This window comes from Desmodus rotundus, chromosome 1 (assembly GCF_022682495.2).
Source record: "Desmodus rotundus isolate HL8 chromosome 1, HLdesRot8A.1, whole genome shotgun sequence".
NCBI lineage: Eukaryota > Metazoa > Chordata > Mammalia > Chiroptera > Phyllostomidae > Desmodus > Desmodus rotundus.
The window spans coordinates 144,417,932-144,441,925 of record NC_071387.1 but is presented as its reverse complement, the minus strand read 5'-3'; the positions used below and the strand labels follow the sequence as shown (position 1 = coordinate 144,441,925).

Here is a 23,994-nt window from a genome sequence, read left to right as displayed (position 1 = left end):
AAAGCACTACTCAAAATAGCTCTGTTATTCTAACATGCTACATTTCAAAGTCATGGAAAATATATGTAATTATTTGCCACATTATTTAACTTAGTTTCTCTTTTTTAATTCAAATTTTGGTTCCACCACCTCCTAGGTATTCTATCATGAACAAGTTACTTCCTTCTCCAAAACTGTTTTCTCATATTTGAAATAGGTGTTATTATATAATATAAATCAATGCTTTAATACAGTGAAAGCCTCCCTCCCCTCTCTGAGCTTCATTTGCTGAGTTTCCTCTACCTCCCTCTATCATTTATTGCTTGTGAATCATTCAGGGTCTATAAAATGTAAATATAAGACATGATAAGTACACTTTTAATTTTCTCTCCAGTTTTACATGAAAGCATACTAAACATATCTGTTACATTTTTCACTTAACTTCATTTCTTAGAGATCTTTCCATGCCAGTACATAGAGAATTTTCTCATTATTATGATATTTTCCTTAGTAAGGGTGTACTAGGTACTACAGTTTATTTAACCTGTTCCCTGTTGGTTGGCATTTGGTTGTTCAATTGTCTACTACTACAGACTACCATAAAAAATAACCTTTCATAAATATATGTATGTATTTCAGATTTTATTTATTTCTTTTTAGAGAGAAGGGAAGGGAGGAAGGGAGGGAGAGAAACATCTGTCGGCTACCTCTCGCACAGGCCCAGAACACATTTTGTGCTTGTGGAATTACGCCTGTGGGGTGAATTCTCAGGACACTTGCTGTGTCAGAGGGCATACGCCTTTGTAATTTGGGTAGATATTTCCAATTGCCTTTTAGAGGAGTTGTACAAATTTTATATATCCTGGTGCTTGTCAGTATATGAGACCGCCTTGTTTTTCTTTAACATTTATTTTCAATGGATGACATTGACAAACTTTTGGGTTTTTGCTACTGAACAGGAAATGGCCCAGAGTAGGTCGATCCCAGGCTGGGCTGTAGGCTGTGGGTTCTTGATTTCGTGTGGAAAAGATTTTACAACACGAGTCCAGGTGATTTTGAGAGGACGTGTATTAAGGCTGGAGCAGTGGAACAAAGGAAGGACTGAGGGTAGAAGTAACAGGAGAGAGCCTAGGCAGTGCCCTGCTCTGGTTCCCCGGAAAAGTTACAGGAAAGGAGTGAGCCAAGGTGGGGCTGCCTTTAGCTCACTGGGGAGTCAAAGGAAAACAGGGCCTTGGAGACGAGATCAGGGATAAGCCCCTGTCAGATGGCCACTGCCCACTGCTCCCCTGGCTGCAAGTCTCATAGGGACCTTTAGAGTTGAGGAGGAAGTGAAAAGTTCATGCCCAGGAAGAGGCCTGGGAGAGCTCTAGAGTGAGCCCACCCTGAGTCTTTGTTCTGAGGGCTGTTTATCTTTTTTTCTGTCTGTGACAACCTTAGGGGAGGGTTGAGCAGAATATTCATCAGCTTTCCAGGTGCATTTTTAATATGCTGATGTGTCAAAATGAACACATAGGGGGCTTTGGGAATATTCTTTGGTCTGCTACACTGTTTTACTTTCATTTTGAGTCTGTCTGGCTTTTAATGGGGTTTCTGTTATTTGTTCCCCTGACTTCATCTGTCCTTGGGGTTAGCTGGCACAAATGACATTAACTGGGTCTCTGTTCTCTCTTTCCCAGACCAGGGTGATTTAGGCTATGTATTCTCTGGTTAGGGAGGACAGGTATTGATATAAACCATTTGCTCTGGAGTGTCCTTGGTCAGGGGAGATTAGGTCTTGCAATTCACCAACTGGCTATAAATTGCTCAAACTGTTTGGCTTTGTTTAATTGTCTTGTCTCAGTTTCCCCATTCCACTGGCCCAGGATTTGCCCAGCTTCTTACTATCCTGTCACAATTTGACATCCTGAAAAGTGAAGTACAGATTCTAAAAGTAGTTTTCATTTGTATTTTCAAGATGAGTGCTTTGAGTACTTCTCATATGTTAAAAGTCTTTTGTTTTTTCTTATATGGGAATAACTCCTATTCCTTTTGTCAATTATACTGTTGGGGTTTTGTCTTTTCTCTCTGCTTTGCAGGAACTGTTTACCTGTTAATTACATGTCCCTTTGTCTATAGTAAGAACTACAAATGTTTCTTTTTCCTACCATTTTTATTTACCTTTAAACTTTGCTGATAGTGTTTTTTTTGCCATAGTCATTTGTCTATGTGATAAATTTATCAATTTTCACCATGCTCTATGGATATTTTTATCTATTTTTTAAAAACTTTTCATTTTAAGATTAAAATTTTGTCACATTGTCTCTGATACTTTTAAGGACTCCTTTTGAGCATTTTAATTATTTGTCCAGTGGAAGTGTGTGTGTGTGTGCGTGCGCGCGTGTGTGTGGTGTGAGGTGTTGCTCCACAGGACAACTCAATATTCCCCTAAAATATTTATTGAGTCATCTATCTTCTTTCAACTCTTTTTTTTACTTTAAATGCTATCTTTATTAAAAACTAAATTTCCATTTTTTATATCCTTAAATTATTTCAGTAATTGGAAAAATCTACGGTTGCAAACTTTGGTAAAATTCACTTTTTAAAAATATATATTTTATTAAATTTATTGGTGTGACATTAGTTAATAGGGTTATATAGTTTTCAAGTGTATGTTGCATTGTGTGTTTACCACCCAAAGTCAAATCATCTCCCGTCACTACATATTTGACCCCTTTACCTTTTCTTACCTCTCACCCCCTTTCCTCTGGTAATCACTGTTTTATTGTCTGTATCTATGAATTTCAGTTTTATATCCCATATATGAATGAAATCATATGGTTTCTTGCCTTTTCTGACCTTGAGAATATTATGCTAAGTGAAATAGAATTTTCTCTTAAACTATCAGTACCTTATGTTTTATCTAAGGGTAGCTGTTCATCAAATTTTTCTGTTTTATGTGGATATTGGCAAGGTTGATATTCAGTCATAATGTGCAAAAACAGCTAGATTCACTTATTGTTTGAGGACCCTGACATAAAATTATTTGGAATATCAATCCTGAATACTAATCTCTTTAGAACTTTTCTTTCTTCATAAGTCAATTTTAGCAAATTATACTTTCATTTAAATATTATTAATTTCATCCCATTTTTCAGAATTTACTTGGCCATAGTTGAACAAAATAGTGTCTTAAGATTCCTTGCATTCTCTCTGTTTCTGTGATTATTCCTCTCTTAGCCAGTTCTTATTTTGTATATTTGCATTTTGTCCCTTTTATTCTCCTTCATTAGTTTATTTAGTGTTTTATCTCTTTTATATTATTTTTTCAACGAGCCAGATTTTGGATTCTAACTCATGTATTTTTGTTCTTGTGTCTATGAATCTGTTACTACTCCTATCCTTTGGTCTATTTTGTGGTTCATTTTCTGATTTCTTGAAGAAGATGCTAAATCATTTGGGAAAAAATTTTTTTCTCAGCATTTGGTTAAATCACTATGTGAGTTCCAAAATCATGGGACTGTTGCTGCCCAATGACACACTTTATTGCAGGCGTAATTATAGGTGGTGCAAGACTAGTAAGCAGGTTTCTCCTTTGTGCACAGTTAATAGAAAACTGGAGACACGCTTGAGAAGAACTTTTGCATAGATTTGGGCTGGGTGGAGGGGGGAGCAAAGAGGAGGAAATTGGGAAATAATAATGTCAACAATAAAAATTCTAAATTCAATGAAGATTTGTAAATTTGGGATTTAGTATCACACAGACTGCACTTTAGTAGACTCAGGTAAAGAAATAAACATTTCAAAAATATGTTTCAGCATATATTATAAATATTTATAATGTTGCAATATGATCAAGGTGTAATGGAAATGCCAGCTTTAAATTTCATGGGCCTTGAGATTTACTTTAGAATCCCCAAACATCTTCTCTATATTCTTAAGAACCACAGACAAAGAAGAAAAATCAATCTGGGACCATAAAGAGAGAGGACATTGAATGAGTGTACTTTGGTTTCTCATCAGGGTCAGTTAAAAGAAGAGGTAGGAAGAAAGAAACTAGGAAAATAGAAGAAATTGGATATTGACCAAAGGAGATGAAACAAACAGCAAGGGAAAGGGTAAATAGACGGTAAAGGGCCAACGGCGATGGATGGTGCCTGCTGAGACACAGAAAGGAAAGACAAAGAGAGAAAAGGAGGCATAATGGAAATGCTTAAAACAGCCAAATGGAGAAGTAAAAGCTATAAGCAGAAAGAAAGATGAAAGAGACCAAAAGAAAAGGGAGAAGATATAAGTAATGAGAGAGACATACTGAGGATGAAAGGTGCAAAAGGAGAGATATGCACAGGGCTTTGGACTAGGGGAAGAGAATAAGCAAAATCAGAGAAGAGACAAAAAAAAAAAAGGGTGGAGGGTGAAGACCCAAAGAATCCTGTAGGCTTTGAAAGATTAGTAAATTAAGCTTCTCATCAAAACCTACAGTTCATTACGTAAATGACAATCATTCATCACTGATCTTTGAATGTGATCTCCTTATCCATTTTCTCACAGCTCATTGTAAGTTCTAGCAATTAAACTTAGTCTCTGGATCAAATGAGAAAGTCACAGTGGCACAGCAGCCTGGGCATCTCTCGAGCAGAAGCATCTCAGTGTGGCACATCTCCCGTGGCGACTTTCACGTTGCATCATTTATGCTGTAGTGCATGTGAATGGTGCCCACTGGAGTTGTGTATATTTCCAGCTCCAGTTTGGTGCAAACTAATCTCTGGGCACAAGAGAGGTGATTGGAGCAGGGCTGTAGCTCAATGACATTAAGACAAAAGCTAGGTCAGGCCCGGCTGAACAGTCTCTATTTGCCTATTAAGGGTATTAGATATAACTGCTTTTAAAAAATGTGTTGGATGAAAAGCAAATTTAAATCTGAGCTATGCATTAAAAAATGCCACTGGCTCACTAAACATTAACTGTAGAAAATTTTATTCATTATATTTGCTTGATTCTCCACCTATTCAACAATCCCAGTAGCCAGCTCCTTTTGTTAATTGTCCACCTCCCACACCCAGGAACACAAACTGAGATTAATACAATGAATGAACATGGGAGCATGTAGAAGTCCCATAGGTAAAGCACAAAGACATAATTTTTAGCCCACTGTATGCTCAGCTCTTTTTCACCTCTTAAAGGTCTTCATGCACTGGGTCATATCACCAATTGCTCATCAAGTATTCCTAGAAACCTTCAATAAATCTTTTCAACAAATAACAGTGTGAAAGCCAGCAAGAAGGCTGGCATTTAAGGACTCCTATACAAGATAGGGCACATTTAAGAAGTAGGAGGACAGAAAATTTAAGATATGTTTCTTTATTGCTTGGAGCACCAAAGCATACTTATTTCTGTGTGAAGATCCGAAAATTTACCAGTCAAGAGAAATTGGGAGCTTCTTTTTCCGGGGATGGGGGAGGCTTTCTTCTTGATGAAGCATCTGCTGCATCTCATGACCTATCATTTTTTCCAAACACATTTTTTCTCACTGAAGTCCAGCCTATAAAATTTGTTGAAAGCAGGAATTCTGTCTTGTATATGTTTATAATCACATATTTTGCTCTGAATGAGTTGCAGATTTGACTTTTCCTTTATAAAATTTTTCAAAAGAGTATTTATTATCTTGCTTCTGTACATTGATTTTGGGGTTTTCCTCTTAGTGGACCATCCTGTTGGATGTGTGCTTTTTTTGCCCTCAGCATTTTTTTAAAAATGAAAAAAATCATTATGCTTCTTTACTGCATCATAAAGCTGCAGCCAAAACCCCACAAATATAATACTTCTGCTTCAAAGCAGAGTATTTTCCTTTCCTCCCTTTGTGATAAAACAATTTTAAATTTACCTTAAGGCTGAGAATTCAGAACTCTGAAGACCAAATTTTTAGCAACTAGTTTCCACATCTACCATTTTTAGTCATGTAAATTCTGAAGTTTCTTTCTTTTTTAAAAAATGTATTTTATTGATTATGCTGTTATGGTTGTCCCATTTTTTTTGTCCCCTTTATTCTCCTCTACCCTGCAACCCCCTCCCACCCACATTGCCCCCCCCTTGGGTCATACATACAAATTCTTTGGCTTCTACATTTCCTATACTATTCTTAACCTTCCCCTGTCTATTTTGTACCTACCATTTATGCTTCTTATTCCCTGTACCTTTTCCCCATTCTCACCCTATCCCCTCCCCACTGATAACACTCCACGTGATCTCCATTTCTGTGATTCTGTCCGTTCTAGTTGTTTGCTTAGTTTGTTTTAGTTTTAGGGTTTTTTTTAGGTTAGGTTGTTGATAGTTGTGAGTTTGTTGTCATTTTACTATTCATATTTTTGATCATCTTTTTTGTAGATAAGTCCTTTTAACATTTCATGTAATAAGGGCTTGGTGATGATGAACTCCTTTAACTTTACCTTATCTGGGAACCACTTTATCTGCCCTTCCATTCCAAAAGATAGCTTTCCTGGATAGAGTATCCTTGGATGTAGGTCCTTGCCTTTCCTGATTTTGAATATTTCTTTCCAGCCCCTTCTTGCCTTCAAGTCTCTTTTGGGAAATCAGCTGATAGTCTTATGGACTCTCCTTTGTAAGTAACTGTCTCCTTTTCTCTTGCTGCTTTTAAGATTCTCTCCTTGTATTTAATTTCGGGTAGTGTAATTATGATGTGTCTTGGTGTGTGCTTCCTTGGGTCCAACTTCTTTGGGATTCTCTGGGTTTCCTGGACTTCTTGGAAGTCTATTTCCTTTGCTAGATTGGAGAAGTTTTCCTTCAATAATTTTTCAAATAAGTTTTCAATTTCTTGCTTTTCCTCTTCTCATTTTGGCACCTCTATGATTCAGATATTGGAACGTTTAAGGTTCTCCTGGAGGTTCCTAAGCCTCTCCTCATTTTTCTGAATTCTTGTTTCTTCTTTCTGTTCTGGCTGAATGTTTATTTCTTCCTTCTGTTCCAAACCATTGATTTGAGTCCTTGTTTCCTTCTCTTCACTGTTGGTTCACTGTATATTTTTCTTTATTTCACTTTGCATAGCCTTCATTTTTTCCTCTATTTTGTGATCATACTCAACCATTCTGTGAGCAACCTGATTACTGGTGTTTTGAACTGTGCATCTGATATATGTTGGCTATCCACTGCTCAGTTGTATTTTTTTCCGGAGCTTTGATCTGTTCTTTCATTTAGGCCATATTTCTTTGTCTGGGGATCCTGTTACATAGTAAGTGCTGGAACCTTAGGTATTCACCAGGGCAGGGCAACCCACTTGGATGCATTGTGGTGTTGTGTGTGGGGGGAGGGGTGAGAGCGGGAACAATGGCACTCGCTGGGCTCTTGGTCAGCTTTCAGTCACTTTCCCCGATACTCACAAACAAATTGGGCCTGTCTGGTGCTGATTCCCAGGTGGGTGGGTTTGTGTACATTCTAGGACCCTGTGGGTCTCTCCAACAAACTATCCTGTGCAGCTGGGAGTTTCTCCCGCCATGGTAGCTCCCATAGGTTTTTATAGCCAGAGGTTTTGAGTTTTTATTTCCCCACGCTGGAACCCTAGGTTTTGCAGTCTGTCTCGTTCCCCAGTTGTTCCTTCTGGTTTATCTGCATGCAAATGTGGGATCACCCTGTCCACCAGCCACTGCCTTGCCCTACCTGTCCTCCAGCCACCGCCTTGCTACACATTCTCTCTACCCCAGCTGCCTGTCTCCACCCCTGCTACCGGTCTGAATGAATGTTTCTTCTTTAACTCCTTGGTTGTCAGACTTCCATACAGTTTGATTTTCTGGAAGTTCTGTTTATCTTTTATTTTTAAATTTGTTGTTTCTTTTAGTTGTGCAAGGAGGCAGAGTGTACTTGGCCAGAAGTCACCCAAAATTCTGAGGTTCCTTAAGTGTATTTTCTAAGCTTTTGCCTTGGATCACTAAAAACTCACAAGTAACTAGTTATTTGCACATTATGTAAAGACTAGGAGAATATTAATTTAAAATGTTATCTCTTGTATGCTTAGTTTGCTCAAAATTTTAAGTGGGAAGACTTCATTTATAAGGCCAGCACCTGGAAGAAAGCCCAGGTGAACCTATTGTAGCAAGAACAGACTCAGAACATCTGTTACCATTTAGGCTGGAAATTTTACATGACTGACTTCATAAACAGGGTGAACAAACCCAAGGCTACTGTATATCCTCTGTAGCTTCCTTTAAAAACTGAGCTAATTCTCAAGTAACAGAATTAGGTGTAGCTAACATTTATGAATGGTGGCAGAGTGGGGAAAGGTTAATACCACAATGTCCCATGAAAGGGGTTAAAAAAACATGCTTTATTGGAGAGACCAGTAGTCAGCAAAAAGAGGTACATGGTCCCCATTTCTCATTATCTCATTGAGAGGCATGCTGGAATCATGGGAAGATATTGGACATTAAACTTGTTTGTGTTTTGAGGGAAGAGACCCTGCCTGATGGCTACTGTATGTGTGTAATGTAATTTAAGTGTGAAAAAGACCTTGGTAGGGAAGAAATCTACATGTGGGGCTCAGTTGACAAGCTATGTGGAGTTGGGCATCAGCTGGATAGGGAGTGCTAAGAATTTTAGCCAGCTGCCTAAAATCTGGAGCCCTTGGGAAGTGCTCCTTAGAAGGAGGCAATTAGGCCCCTTGGAAGGTTTTGTTTGGGAGAAACCTCCACCAAATGGGAGACTCTTAAGTCCCCTCATTCTAGCAGCAAGTTGCCAGGCACTCAAGATGAGCCTTAAATATCATAGCTGGACAATTCCATTTGCCACCCCATGTGAGTAGATTTTATTAACAAGGCTCTGCTAAGCACTGCCCTTAATATAGATATAATTATTTAACTGATTTATAGGCTTTATATACTAATAAAACCTCCATTTCATAGATGTAGCTACTCAAGGATTCACAACTGTAGCAGAGGGGTTTGAACTTAAACAAGTGCCTTTTGACTCCTAACTCTGCCGTGCTGCTTCCTTCCCTGCGCGTGAACTTCATCTGATGCCAGAGCCTTGAGCAGTTGTTAAAGACTTACCTTCAAGTCATAAAAAAGCTTCTAATTTTTATGTTTTCAATTTATGTCTCTTGATTTTCAGAACTTGATTTCGATGAAGGGATAATTTTTCTTCGTCTGGCATCTCTCTAGTTAATATTAGGAGACCTATGTCAAGGAGGAAGCACTTTCAGTGAATCAGTATTCTTTTGGCTAAAGCCAATGGAGCAAAATACATACATAGGAAATATATTTAGTATAATATAATATAATATAATATAGTATAGTAAAATAAAATATAAATGTTATATATGTTATGCTATGTTACATTATATTATACACATACACAGACTGGGCAAAAGTTCCAGTAGATGAGTACACAAAACACAGAGTTTATTTTGGCTTATTATTTGTTAATTATTGTATTATTTTCCATACAAACAACTGTAAACCTACTTTTGCCCTACCTTATATTATACATAATTATATATGTAATTACATATATATATATATACACATACAGCAGGATGTAAAAAAAGGATTCAAAGAATTCTCAGTCATCTGAAGTGTTAAACTTCTAGAGATGGAATTGGTACTGCAAGTGAAATCTCACTGCCAGTGATGGAACCACGCTTCGTACATCCATTTCTAATGCACGATTCTGTTTCCCTGCAGTCTTGCCTTAGAGGTAGCTCAGTCCCCATCCATCTTCCACTGACTTGCCATTGGAGTCTTGGTATGAACTAAAATCCTAGATGCTGTCCATGGGGCCATACCTGTAGCTGACACTTTTAATGCAGTGGCTTTATGCTTTCAAGACATGTGTTAACCTTCAATATGATCATCAGCCCTAAGAGCTCTCCATTCATAGTGACATGATGAGATGCAGAATCTTAAAAATCACATAGGTATTAAAATGGACTGGGTAAGAGATGCAATACACACTATGTTTTAAATACAGATCAACAAGAATCAAGATGATGATCCTATGGAAGAGAAAAGCTGTGCAACAAAAAACAAGACCCGACTCCATGTTTTTCTTTTATTTTGTTCTGCATATGCACTTGGCTCTTTCATAGAAAAAGGCAGTGGTCACCTTGTGATGAAATGCACTGGCAGCTGTCAGCAGACGTGTATTGTCTGTTTCACTGGAATGTAAACTTAGATGTGACATTAATCAAATCAGTATAGCCTGCCTGCTTTCTAGGCCCTCAGAAAACACTAAGTAAAGTAGTAAAGGAATAATCTTCCCCCATTTCTAAATGTTCTCTTGGTAGGATCAAGTACATGATAAGGCATATGAACTCTTGGAAAACATTAGTACCCAGAGCAGGTACTTTCTCTCCACCTCTCAGAGCAAATGTTGCTTCTCAACTACTCAACCTTTTCCAGGAGGTCTCTTGCCCTGACTCTGAATGGCAGGCAGAAAACAGAACTCCTAATAGAAGGTGGTTTATTCCTTCAGAAAGTGTTAACTAAACATCTCTGTGTGTAGACCTGTGCTTGGCATTGGGACAAATAAACCACGCTCAAAATTATGACTGATGGTTTCCTGTCCAGAGCTCCTGCTTGTGTCTGTAGCATATTGGTTTGCTACCATAAAGTCACTTGAGAGTTTGCACCCAGTTTTATATTTTTAATATATTCATTTATCTAATAATTATTTATTGAATGCCTAATATACATGAGGTACTATGAAATAAAATGTCTCAGGTGAAATAATAAATAAAAAGTTACATTTCCTTCCATTGTAACTTACAATTAAGTGTATGATCAACGTTAATTAAAACCACACAAACACATGTAAAAATCACACATATGTGTTAAGTCTCTATAATGATAAGTGCTATGAAAGAGAGTGGCATGGCATGTAGATAATAATGTGTCCTGAGGAAGAAGTACATGGTGTTATGAAAACATGAAGTTGGAGGGGATTCAAGTATGCTAAGTAAAAGGCACAGGATGTGCAAAACTCAAGTGGTAAAAGGAATCATTGGGCATTTACATCACGGGGGATGAAGCTGGAGAGGAGGTCAGGGCTCTCAATTTTATCTTAGAAGCCACAAGAAGGCATTTGATGCATTTTATGTGATAGAGCAGGGACTGAACAGAGAAGAGTGTTTGTGTTGGCGTATGTGTGTGTTTGAGATTGTGACATGATCACAGGTGTGAAGTACTATAGCTAAAGGACCTTGGGCAAGTCACTTAACTTCTCTAAACCAAAATGTCTTTGTCTGTAAAATGAGGTAATGATAGCACACTTCTTGTTGGGTGCATATGAGAAATTAATGAGACAGTTAATTAAAAGTACTTATTCTACTACCTGGTACAGAATGAGCACACAATTATTATATTAATAAATATATGATACCATAATTATAAATGTAATAAATAAATATATTGACATATTAATCAGTACAATAACTATATTATTATTAGTATATCATCATCATTTTCACTATTGCCATTATTGGCTTTGTTATGTAGGGAAAGTACATAGGATGCTATTACAATATATTAATGCTGGTGGCAATAGAAATGGGAAGAAGCCAGATGAATTTGCATAATATGTGGAAAAAATATCAACAGGATTTGGTGATGATTAGATATGAGAGAACGACAGGAGGTGAGGAGAGAATAATGTCTTTTCCAGGTTGAGCAGCTAGTCCGATAGCACTGCCATTCACTGAGGCGAGGAATGTGGGGATAGCAAGTTGTGGTGGGGGACAGGGGAAGGTTGTGGGCTTGGTTTTGGACCTGTTGAATCTGGAGGTATTTTTGAGCTCTTTAAGTGGAGATTTCAAGTAGGCAGTGAGTTTCACAGTTCTGTCATCAGGGACAAAGTCCGGGCTGAGTCACTGAAGGAAGGCAGTGACCGAAGTCCGGCCATGAGCAGCAGCGCATGTTCCTGGCAAAGAACATGGAATGATGTGAGACACAGGCCTCGGGCAGTGTTTTAAGGGAAACCACTCTTCAAGCCTGGCAAAAGGAGAACAATAGCAAAACAAGCAACGAGCCCAACCGGAGGCAGAACTGAAGAAGTAGAAAATCCAAGAGGATTTACAACAACTTGAAAAAAATTTGGAAGGGTTGTGATAACTACAAAATATAATAATGTGTTTTAAAAATTTCCAATGTATGGAGATGTTGATTTAAGGACAGATAAGGGAGACTTTCCTAAATAATCTATCCAGATAGTGATAGAATCCTTCCCTTTGAGTTTCTCTGATCAGCACTTTCTGCTCATTGCACAAAAGATATAAAAGCAAGTGACCAAAAAAATTGCTGAGCATTGTTTATATATAAAATACACCTCCAAAGAACTTTCAGCATCTGCCTGATAATGAGAGAAAATAGCGCCAGAGCAGTGTAAGAAGCTTTCCAAGTTCATAGACAAGATCCAGTGGTCAGGAAAGGCAGTAATATGGTATACTGTATATAATATATGTATGTCTTTGTGCGCACAACGGAAATAAAGTTCCATCCTTTAATGAAACATCTGAAGTATCAAAATGCCAAAAAATTATAAAGGTAGATTGTCACTTAGAAGAAAACTTTATGGCCTTTCTGTTTATTTCAGAGGTTTAAAGGCCTTTTAAAAATTTTACCAGTCTTCCCAATTTTTTAAAAGATTTGTTAATGATATATTGATATCATTAGCAATGGCACAGTTTGTCTCTTCTATCAGTCTATCCAACAAATAAGGCCCAGAGGTGTGCACCGAAGGGGTTAATTTCTCCCCATAACATTTTAGGGTTCTTCCTTCATGTCCTCCATTTCATTTAAGAAAGTAAAACTCAGCCCACACAAGTTAGCCAGACCATGTGAAAATGTTCATGCCAATGACTGCTGTGAAATCAGACGTCTCAGAGTGGGCTCCAGACATCCTCCGCACAGGCTTCACGTGCCTTGCAGTATGGAGCCCAGTGGAGAATACTGTGACCGGGAAGATACCAATAGGAGGATGAGAGATGGTACCAGGAATATATGAAAATTGTGTGGCACACATCTCCACACGTCTTCTTTATCTCCAAACTATGTTGCTGCTGCATTTCTAGAGTTTCTGCATTTGTTTATAAATTTGCTATGTGTTAACGATATGTCTTTCTTCTCAAAACTTTGATTTTCACATTTTAAATTCTCTATTTGGTTTTTAAAATCTTCCACCCCATTCTTAAAAGGGTGCATCTACATCCAACACTAATCATGCCTTATATTTTTAATAAATTGTCATATCCATTTATCACTCTTAACAGCTTCCATTTTCAGTGCCAACTCGGTCACTGCAATATAAGATCAGTAATTGCTAAGCATCCATCATATCTGAAGTGACATGCCACTAACTTATTGGCTGTTCACAATAGTTCACTAACTTGAGTTTCGTCGAGCTAGAACTAATGTTGAGTGGTCTCCTTTATCTTTTTTTTCTACATAAAACTATTCAAAGGGAAAAGCCTATCTTTAGCATTGTAATTTTACTAAACCATTTATATAAGCAACCTAATATTGTCACACAGATGTCTCAGCACACAGCTGGCTGACAAATCAACCACCCATTGGTATACTGATACCAAGCAAGGAGAGCTTGTGATAAGTGAACCATTGCACCCCCCAAAATGTCACTTATGATAATTTCACTAGCTTCTTTTCTTGTTGGGCTACAAATAGCGTATGTTGCAGCCAACAGTGATTTTTAGTAGTTCCTCTCTATAGGCCGAACATTAAAAAAAAGCCTGACATACTCACCCTCACAAATTCCCAAATGCCTATGGGTCTTATTCTTATAATGCTCATCTTCTGTCCCTGTATCAAATGTAGGAAGAAGGACAATAAACAATGAATTCCCCTTGACACTCAGATAACCTCCCTGGCGGCAGCGCATCTGGCTGGGAGGGAAGAGCCTGTGAAGTCACACAGCCCATGGGCTTAGGTGGGGCAATTAACCCCACTCTGAGAACCTGGGCCAGGACCTCACTGTTCATATTCTGTGTATTGGCCTCTGGTCATACTAGTCAAGTACACGATGGGTTAGCCCAGACCTAAGATTTTCCAGGTTTATTTTCAGCATACCTGTGTCAGCCCAGTGTGTGTGTCTGGGGGTGAAGTTGTGGGGGAGGTAGAGGAGCAGTGGAGATGGCAGCAGAAGCAGAAGCAACTACTCAATGGGGTTTTCACCATTAGAATAGAAATTATTCAGTGTTCACATACTCTGTAGCTGAGCAATCCTCACTGTCAGAGAGCCATTCCTTATCTTTTACCTTTAATTGTGACTATATGTTGCTGCAGGAGTGAGAATTAGGCAGTTAATCTGGCTGATGTTGACGGCAGAAGTGGGTAATTCAAACCCCTGGGTGATCCCGTTTGACTTTCTCAGAGTCACAACAGTGTGATAATTGCCATATTTTCCTTCTAGTATATGGTCAACTACCTCTAATACTGTTTTCTCAACCCACTTGCATTTAGGTTTTACTGGAAACTAAGATGATAGGGGGTAAAATTGACCACAAAATATACTACAATATTATATGCAAATTCAAATCAATTTTAAAAATAAGTAGCCTGACTATGAAGGAAAACAGGCTTTCACACACAAAAAATCGAAGGACCAAATAACAATAACCACTGCCACAACAATAATTAAGGTTGGTTTTAGAAAAAAGTTTAACACCCACTTCTATCTGTAAGGTGCAATAGAAAGTAACCTTCTAGTCTTTTTGTGGAACTGGGACCACAACAGATTACATGGCTGGCCCTGTCTCAGAAGAAAACAAGTTACTTATTAGGGAGTCACAGAGGGTGAAGCTAGCCCAGAATGATAAACACATTTTATGTTTTAATGATAAGGGAGCCTAAGGAATTGGGTGTGCAAGTCTGATTTGGGCATGCAAGCACTGTTGTACCAACCAGATCGCTCCACCTTTCATCCTTCCTTCCCTCCTTACCAGTCCCTGCCCCCTGCTCAAATTCTGGTAGACATTTCAATGGAATAACCGGAGGAGAACAGTTTAGTTTTCCATAATTTTATGAATCTAAGCATGCTTGTTTGAGAGCACCAAGAGTACCAACGATCTATTGTTTCTTCCATCTATGGCCTGTGTGAACAGCTCAGGTTAGCAGATCATGTTATTTTGCTTCCTCTTCTTTCCTAACCATCACGATCACTGCAAGGATGAGCTCTTGCCTAGGAGCTGGAGACTTCACTTCCAGCTGTGAGAAGGCCAGCCAGCCAAAGCTGTTACCAGTTGCAAGAGCCGTTTCCATGGAAGAATCATGAGTCATTTGTTCCAATGCCCTTTTGTATATGAGGAAACTAAGATTTCATAAGTTTAGTTAAAAGACAAAGAGCAAGACAGCAGACTTGGATAAGAACCTAAGATTTCCTCACACTCAATATGGTTCCATATGTGAAAAACTCCCATAATTTTCATAGAAATGTAGTAACACCTTAATGGTTGAAACAGACTTTTTTCAATGGGCACATTGATAGGAATCAATGAAAATTGTCTTAACTTCCTTGAGTTGAAATATTTAGTCTTCCTTATATGAAAATTAACATCTAGTCAATTTATGTAGCAGTTTTTGTATTACCTTCAATGCTATAGCTATGCTTTCCCATATCCCAGCATCATCGCCTCTCTGAAAGCCTGGGGTTTTAAGCTTGTAAGGAACCACTTCTCTGCTCAAGCAGCTATTTTAAAATGTGTTCTCTCTCTATTTTTTTCTGAATAGTCTTCTATAGCTCTAAATATCAAAGGAGAGTCTTAATAAAAGATAGTAAAATGTCCAGATTATAAGGTGAAAACTAGTACAAAGATGACAATTAATTAAAATGGCATTGTCTAAGGTGACTTATTTAAAGACAGACAAACAGCCATCTTCATTTATAACTGCACAATACATCCTGTTTCATTCTTACAAGTTGCCTGATTATAAACTGCCAAGATATTCCAAGGAATACATTGTATGACATGCAAACAATACATGGAAAAGGAGGGAAAAAGATACGCATAAAAGATCGATTATCCAATGCTGTTATAGAGTTTTAAGAGTCAGTTCCTTGGGTACAGAGGACTCAAGGGAATCATTTCCCTCTAAAGTCACACAGCCCCCTCCCATGCTCAGTCATGTGACAACCACACAGGTTAGTGCTTTTAAAGCAGAGGATAAAGTCAATGAGAACATTTGCTGAGCATTCAGAAGCAAAATTTAGGGTCTGCTTTGTATTTTTGAAGCGCGGGACTAGAAAAATGGGTTTGTAGAGAAGAACAAAGATCCTGACCACATTTTTCCTGTAGAATTTCAAAGTAGGTAAACCTGAATAAAGTAGGCTCTGGGTGCAGATAGCAGAAACATCTGGACGAGAAGTAATATAAATCATTCAGTTAATTTAAGTTAGGGAGGTTCACAATGATACCCATTTTTATGTTGGACCCTTAGGAGCCTAGTTTTTCCCTTGAATTCTACGCTCAGGTACACAACCACTTACATTTTTTTTCATTTAGATTGTCTGACAAGCACCCCAAATTTAACATATCCAAAATTTAATTCTGTTCCCTCTGATCTAAACCTGCCCATTCCACTATTTTCTCAGTAAAAGAAAAATTCATCTTTCTATTAACTCAGACCTTGAAACCCTACTTGTCTTTATTCCCTCGCATTCTATGCCCAATTTGCCAGACAATCCTGCAGTCTTTATTTTCAATATATTTCCAACATTTTCCACTATTGCCACTCTTTCCACCTGATTCAAAAAAGAAAAAACAAATTGACATTTGGAACAGGACACTCTAGCTGTGGAAGCAGCTTTTGTAAAGCCTTGAAATAATGGTAAAAATAAACAGGATGCTAAAAACAGCTGAAATCTCTCCTGTAGGCCAGGCACCTTGCTAAGCGCTGAAGATCTAGCGAACCAGATGAATATGCTGCCCACCTTCACACAGTTTATAATCTAAAACAGAGGACAGGTCAATCAGTAAGAAAATGAGGTAATTACAGATTATTTTAAATCCCATGAGTAAAATTAACTGGGTGATAAGATGGAAAGTAATTGGAATCTTTGGTACAGTTGAAGTCTGACCAATTTGAAAGGAGTATTAGATACAGGATGAAGAAAATGACGATGTAAGTGCAGTCCTTAGGGGTTATTGCTAGCATCTTTGATGCTGTGATTATACTTTAACTCATTTGGTCCTAAAAATAACCGTGTGAAATCAGTATGATTATTGCCTGCATTTTCTATATGAGAATGTGATGTTCAGAGAAGATATTGAATTAAGTTCATTTAGTTAGTATGTACGACCCAAGTCCAAAATTTTCTGATTGCAAATCCCATGTATTTTTTCACTACATTATGCAGCAGCTCCTAATTTCAAGCATCTGGAGAAAAAGAAAGTAATTGAAGTATTCCACTTTAGACAGCCAGGAAAGATCTCACTGAGGGAGTGATCTGGGGCAGAGACCTGCAGCAGGAGAAGGAGCCTGCTTTGAAAAGGAGAGCGCATGCAGAGGGAACAGTGACTGCAAGGCCCCGGGAAGGAAAGGACTCACCAGTGTGGTGACTACAAATGTCAGGGTAGCTGCAGAGTAGTGAGTGAGGGGAAAGCAAGAGGAGGTAAAGTTGTCACTTAAGCCAGACCTCAAGGGGCTGTAAATCCAGAAAAGGAACCTGGTTTTATTCTAGTGCAAAGAGAAGTCATTGGAAGGTTTTCACCAGAAGAGGAACAGAATCACTTTACCCTTTAATTCAGCCTTCTAAAGATGAAAGCTGAATTAAGTGGACATTTCTCCTATTCCTTTTATCCCTTTTCAAGATTGAAAACTGGTCTTGAAAATGATCTAGGTTTATATGAAATGTTGAAAATTCCTTAACTGGGACCCTTCCTTCCAATTCACTGACTGGAATTTCAGCCTGCAGCTACAGCTGAATTGTTTGGCCAGAGTTCCAGCCCCTATCAAGTGCAGTCATTAGCTGGTGAACCTTCTCTGGCCTCATGAGGGCAACATTTGATCAACTCATTCAATGGAATTAGAATCATCATAAGAACAAAATAGTATTTATGCAACAATAATGATATGTTTTAAATTAAAAATCTAAAAGATGAGACTCTTGAAGTTGGTCTTTAATTTAGATATTTTGCTTTATAAAATGTAGATATTTACATGTATTTGATTTGTTTATACATCATTCACATACACAAAATTCATAAGGAGTTTATAGCAAAGATACACACACACAAACAAGATTTAGCAAAGATCATGTCCTAGCCAACACTTATTTTTGTACTTACACTTGCCTCCCAACAGAGACAATAACACTGTGATTGTCCGTGCTGGTCATCTCTCTTCCTGTTATCACAACAGTCTAAGCAATAAACAAGGAGATTTTCCATTTTGATAGTGATTTCAGTTCTACAGTTTATTTTATATTGCATACATTTTTTATACTTTAGGCTTTCAGATTATTCTACTAGCTGTAGAATAACTTAACACAGCTCTACTAAAGGCAAAACTAAACAAAACAAGACGTTACTTCCCTACAGTATTCTCAAATCAGCTAGACCTAAGCAAATTAAATGTTAAATACAGTAGAACTCTTTCCCACTTCTAATAGTGTCTCTTTCCACAACCGCCTCTTGTAGATTTTTCTAATTTCAATGACTGATTTCTGAGATGTTAGTTCAAAATGTCTTAAGGGTTTTTTTCTTCCAACAGTTACTGAAAAGTTCATGGAGGTCTTTTCAAGGCCCCCAAACTATTGACCCCACAGACTAAAATTTTAACAGGGGGAATTCCAGGAACCTAGCCAAGTCATGTTGGGCTATTTGGTGTCTACGATACCTTTCTCTCCTTAAATTACATCTACCATGAGAACCCTTAAAATTGTCACCTATGGCTGCGTTCATCCTAAGGCCACATCTGCCTACAATAAATCTGTCCCCTGAAAAGTTATCCTGTAACTTTATAATGTAGGCACTCAAAAGTGTTTATTCCTTTACTCATCAAGATTAAAATTAATAAAAGTTTTACCCTCTTCCTGAAAAAATAGCTTTATATTTAATTATACTCAAAATGTCATTATAATTTAAGGATTATATAACATCACAAGGATAAGGCTGTATAATAATTAATTTTAACAAAACTATTAGTATTTATAGTCAACTTTTGCAGTTCCTTTATGAAGTGAAGCTAATTCATAGATGAGATGTCAATATTTTGTCTTCAAAGTGTTTAACACTTCACATTATGATTTATTTTTAGCTCAAGTACTTCTTCAGGATTTCTCTTTGCTGTAGCACAGTGCAACAGAAGGCAGATGATTGTTTTTTCTGTTCCACTGTATGCAGGTAAAGGTGTTCAGACCACTTACCACATGCATTTATACTTGCAAGAACCCTATGGGAACAATGTCACTTTCTTTGAAGGAAACATTTTATTTGGCTATATTGAATATATTTATTCCATAAGTAAAATTCTTATTCCTATACAACAAATGAAAATGATTTGCAAACAAACCACACCGTTTCATATCTTGTATTTTGACCAGTTTAAGAGATTTCGAAAAGGGGTCAAAGTTCTTCACACAGTGGAAGAACTATCTATATATATCTAGAGCACGTATATATTTGGAACTATGTATGTGTCTACAACAGTTTATACATCCAGAAAGCCCTGCGCTTTCACAACATGATTTGTCAGAAGGTTTTGACTTTCCAGGCGTCTTTTCAGCTCCGTGATGCAGCAGTGAGTCTCCTCTCTTCCACTTTAAGTGGAAATTGCACTCCAGCCTTGCCTTTACCCTACGAAGTACTTCTTGTGACCACCCATTTGTTGTTTTACTGTTTTTCTTTTTCCTACTTTGAGTGTACTCTGTCTCTCTCCTCTCTTTTAGCTTTTTGTGGTAGAGACTTAGAGCATTGATTTTAAAACTATTATATTCTTTCTCTAAGGTATGTCTTCAAAGCTACAAATTTCCCTCTAATGAGATGTTGTATTTTCATTTTAATGAGTGCAAATATTTTCTGATTGTACTTGTAACTTCTTTGAATCATGGTTATTTATAACTATACTTTTTAATTTTAAAATATGTAGGGGATTTATAGTTATCATTTATATTCACATCAAATTTAATTCCATTGTTATCAGAGGTCATATTTTGTAAAATTTCAACTTTAAAAAATACAGTGATACTTTTTTATCCTTGAGCATGTGGTCTATGTTAGTGAATGCTCCAGGTGCACTTGAAAATAAGCATTCTGTGCTGTGGGTAGTATTCTATAAATCTCAGATTAGCTCAGAGTGGTGTAAAGCATAATTGAGCTCTTCTCTACCTTTACTAATTTTAAATCTATTTACTAGTGAGAGATGGGTGTAATAATCTCCAGCCATAATTGTAGATTTGACTATGTCATCCTGTTGGAGTTTGCTTTATGTTTATTGAATCTCTCCTGTTAAGTACACATACATTTATCATTTTAATGTTTCCTGAGAAACTGAGCCTTTTAATATTATGAAATAATTTTCTCCCTTGTCTGAAAATCTACATAATCTGTTATTAATATGTCCACACTAATTTTTAATGCTTACCTTTTCGTAATATATACTTTTATATTTTTCTACTCTTTTTCTTTTACCTTATCTGTGTTTTTAAATTTAAAATATATCTCTTATAGACAACATATGGTTAGGTCTTTTTTTAAAAATGTAGTTTTATATTCTTTGCCTTTTAGTTGGAATCCTTCATCCATCTAAATTTAATGTAAAAAATGATATGATTAAATTCAGAGCTATCAATTTTTCTAATTATTCTCTATGTTTGTATCTTTTCCTCCTCTTTTTCTGCCTTGTTTTGGGTTAATGGAATATGTTTTACTTTTCCCTTTCATATTATGTATTGGTCTTTTTTAGTCATACTTCTATTTTATTTTCTATCATTTAGTGGTTGTTTAAGTTATAAAAGTAGTCACCCTCAGCATATCAAAGTCTCCTTAGTATTATACCACTTCATATAAAATGTAGGAACATTGTATAGACTCTGTATTCTGCTAACATCCTGTGAAGAGTTTTCATTTTTGTTAGTGCCAGAAATCTCATCATTGGCCGAGCACACTGAACTTGTGAAGGTTTGGTTTTCACTTTATTTGTAGGGTCTGTTTCAGTTTAACCCCTTTGCCTTAGGGAAAATTTCTTAATTCTGGAACATATTCTTTACTCTTAAGGTGTATCTTTTGGAATTTAATGTCAACTAAATGTTTGGACAAGCTACTCAGACCCAGCAGCATGCAAATCCTAACCTCTCTTTCCAGCTGTGGTCAACAGATGATATTTCTGCTCAGCTCATTAACCTTCCAGCTGCTGCTTTTCCTTCTACTTTTTAGAGTCTTGTGTGCAGTTTATAGGACATTCAAGGATTAAAGAGGGGTTCATATACATTTTCAGGCTTTGTCTTTTATGATGGCATGCTTTCTGTGATTTCCTCCTTTAATTTCCAGCCATTCTGGAAACCTCAAACTCCATCCTCTGACACCTAAAGTATTACGATACACCTGAAGATTTTTGCTTAGCCATTCTGAGTCTGGGAAGACTAGAGTGTGCCTTCAATAGAAGTCACAGAAATGTTTCTATCATCCAGTTGTATGCTCTTTCTTTCAAGAGTTCAACTCCCTTCAGCTTGCCTGGTTTTGGTTGCTCTCCAGTGCTGTTAGAGAGTTGGTTTTTATATTTTATACAGAGTTTATGATTGTCACCTCAGGGAAGGTAATTCAAATTAAACTACTTTGTTATTCCCGGAACTGGAATTGGAAAAATGATTATTTTTTAATATTAAAGTTCCCTTATGAAAAAGCTGAGGAAGATTCTGAGCCACACTGGACTTAGCAAGTCATGTGATCTGGATATGCACAAACTCTGTGCAGGGAGGTGGTCAGCCATTTATTTTTTTAAATCAATTCCATCACTGACTTCTTTATTCTTATGTTGAATCAGATGATGTGGCTAGGGGATATAGTTTATTGAGTAAAGCAGACATTATTGTTTTCTTCTTGCTTTAATATGAAATTCACTTTATAAGTATAAGATTAGGGAGTATGAAAGCTTTTAGATTTGAGGATACTTTATTTTATATACACTCTACATAATTTCCCATGCTTATTTAAGGAGTCTTTAACTTAGGTTTTATAAAGTAGATGTATTCAACTCTTTTTAGACACTGAAAGTGCCCAGTCTCTCCATTTATTTTCTAACTTGTTTCAAGTTCTCATTCCCTTCAACTTGGCTTGTCTTTTTTCCTCACCTGAACACATCTTTTCATTGCTTGTAGAGAGCAAGAAGAAGGAGAGAGAGAAACATCAATTGGTTGCCTCCCATACTCCCCCAGACCAGGAATTAAACCCTGCAACCTTTCGATTATAGGATGACGCTCCAACCTAGCCACACTGGCCAGGGCCCAGCTTGACTTTATATGACTCTCTATCCAGGAGGTGCATTCTCAGACAAACTGATGTCTGCAACCCTAGGCAAATAGCATAACTGTAGAATAGGTCAGCATGGGGAAACAGTAGGGAGTTCTGGAGAATCAGGTAGATTGCAGAAAGCCTGTATAATGTAAAAGGTCAACCTCATCAGCTTCTGCCAGATAGGGCCTATGGGTGAGTGTCGCCAGATTTTCCACTTACAGCGGGGAGCTGAAAATAAGAGCTTCTATGTGAAGTTTCCTGATTCCTAAAATACTCTTATGTTACATCAAACAAATTTGATTGGTATCTTAGTCACTTCGGGATGCTATAAAGGAATGCCGTAGACTAGATGGCTTAACATTTATTTCTCATAATTCAGGAGGCCAGGAAGTCCAAGGTCAAGATGCTGGCAAATATGGCATCTAGTGAGGGCTGCTTCCTGGATCAGAGCCAGCCATCTTCTGGCTGTGTCCTCACATGGGGGAAGGGCGTTCTGTGGAGTTGCTTTTGTAAGAGCACAAATCCCATTCTCAAGTGCTCTGCCCTTATGACCTAACCCCCTCCCAAAGGTCTGATCTCCAAATCATCACACTGGGGATTAGGTTTCAACATAAGAATTTTGGAAAAACACAAATATTCAGTCTACAGCAAGGAGTGTACAGAGTCCCTGTCTCTTTAATTGCTCAATTATTTCTATTGTTGGCCTTCTTGCATTTGTTCATTCTCCCTCACTCACTTGGAATACTCCCTCAAGCAAATGCTGTCGTTCTACGCTCAATCCAAGTATCATGTCTCCGTAGAGCTGCTGAGAGTCTTTTAGTCTTAGTTGTCCATCTTTCCTTTCTGTGAAGTTTCTAAAGTTTCATGCCTTACTTTTATTGCCTTTGTACACCGAGTTGTGCTTCAATCCTCAACATCTTTATTTCTCCTATAGGGTTTCAATTTACTTTTATTCACGTTAACATATAAGGCTTTTTGAAGTGTGGGGGAAGATGAAATTGTAGGAAACATTGATTTAGAGATCTTAGATATATCTGACTCAAAGCCTTCATTTGACAGATGAAGAAACCAAGGCCCCGTAAGTTAAATGTCTTTACCATTAATCAATCAGAAAGCTAATGGCCACATCCCAGGAATCTAAACCTCCTTTCTCTTTCTCTTTGCGCCAAAGCCACAGCACTCATAGATTTAGGACAAGGTAATCTTCCATGCGATTTCAAAAGTTAGTTTTCTTCTGTTTCTTCCTCTTTGTTTTCTCTCTTTTCTGAGGTAGCTGAGTGAAATAATATCATATTCTTTAGAGTCCAAAAGAAAATAAAACCTCTGTTCTTGAAATTGGGGGTATTTTATGGCTTCATTCAATCACTTAAATTTGGTAATGGGTAAGATTATGAGTCAGCCTAACTCTGTTGTTTCCAAAATTTTTATTTTATTGTATCTATCTCTCCTTATGCGCTTTGCAGACAAGGAGATATCCGAGCTGTGAAAGAACAGAATTTGTCTTCTCATCTGCACTATCTATCCTCTTACAAATTCTTAAGCAGAATTAAATTTTATTAAGAAAACTGTAGCAT

The 23,994-nt window shown here is 37.4% G+C and overlaps 1 protein-coding gene across 6 annotated transcripts in view; it reads left to right on the top strand.

Annotated features, from left to right (window-relative positions):
• The window catches only part of TMEM232 (transmembrane protein 232), a 168,195-nt gene that overhangs the window by 92,337 nt on the left and 51,864 nt on the right, over positions 1 to 23,994 (top strand). The window lies entirely within an intron of this gene.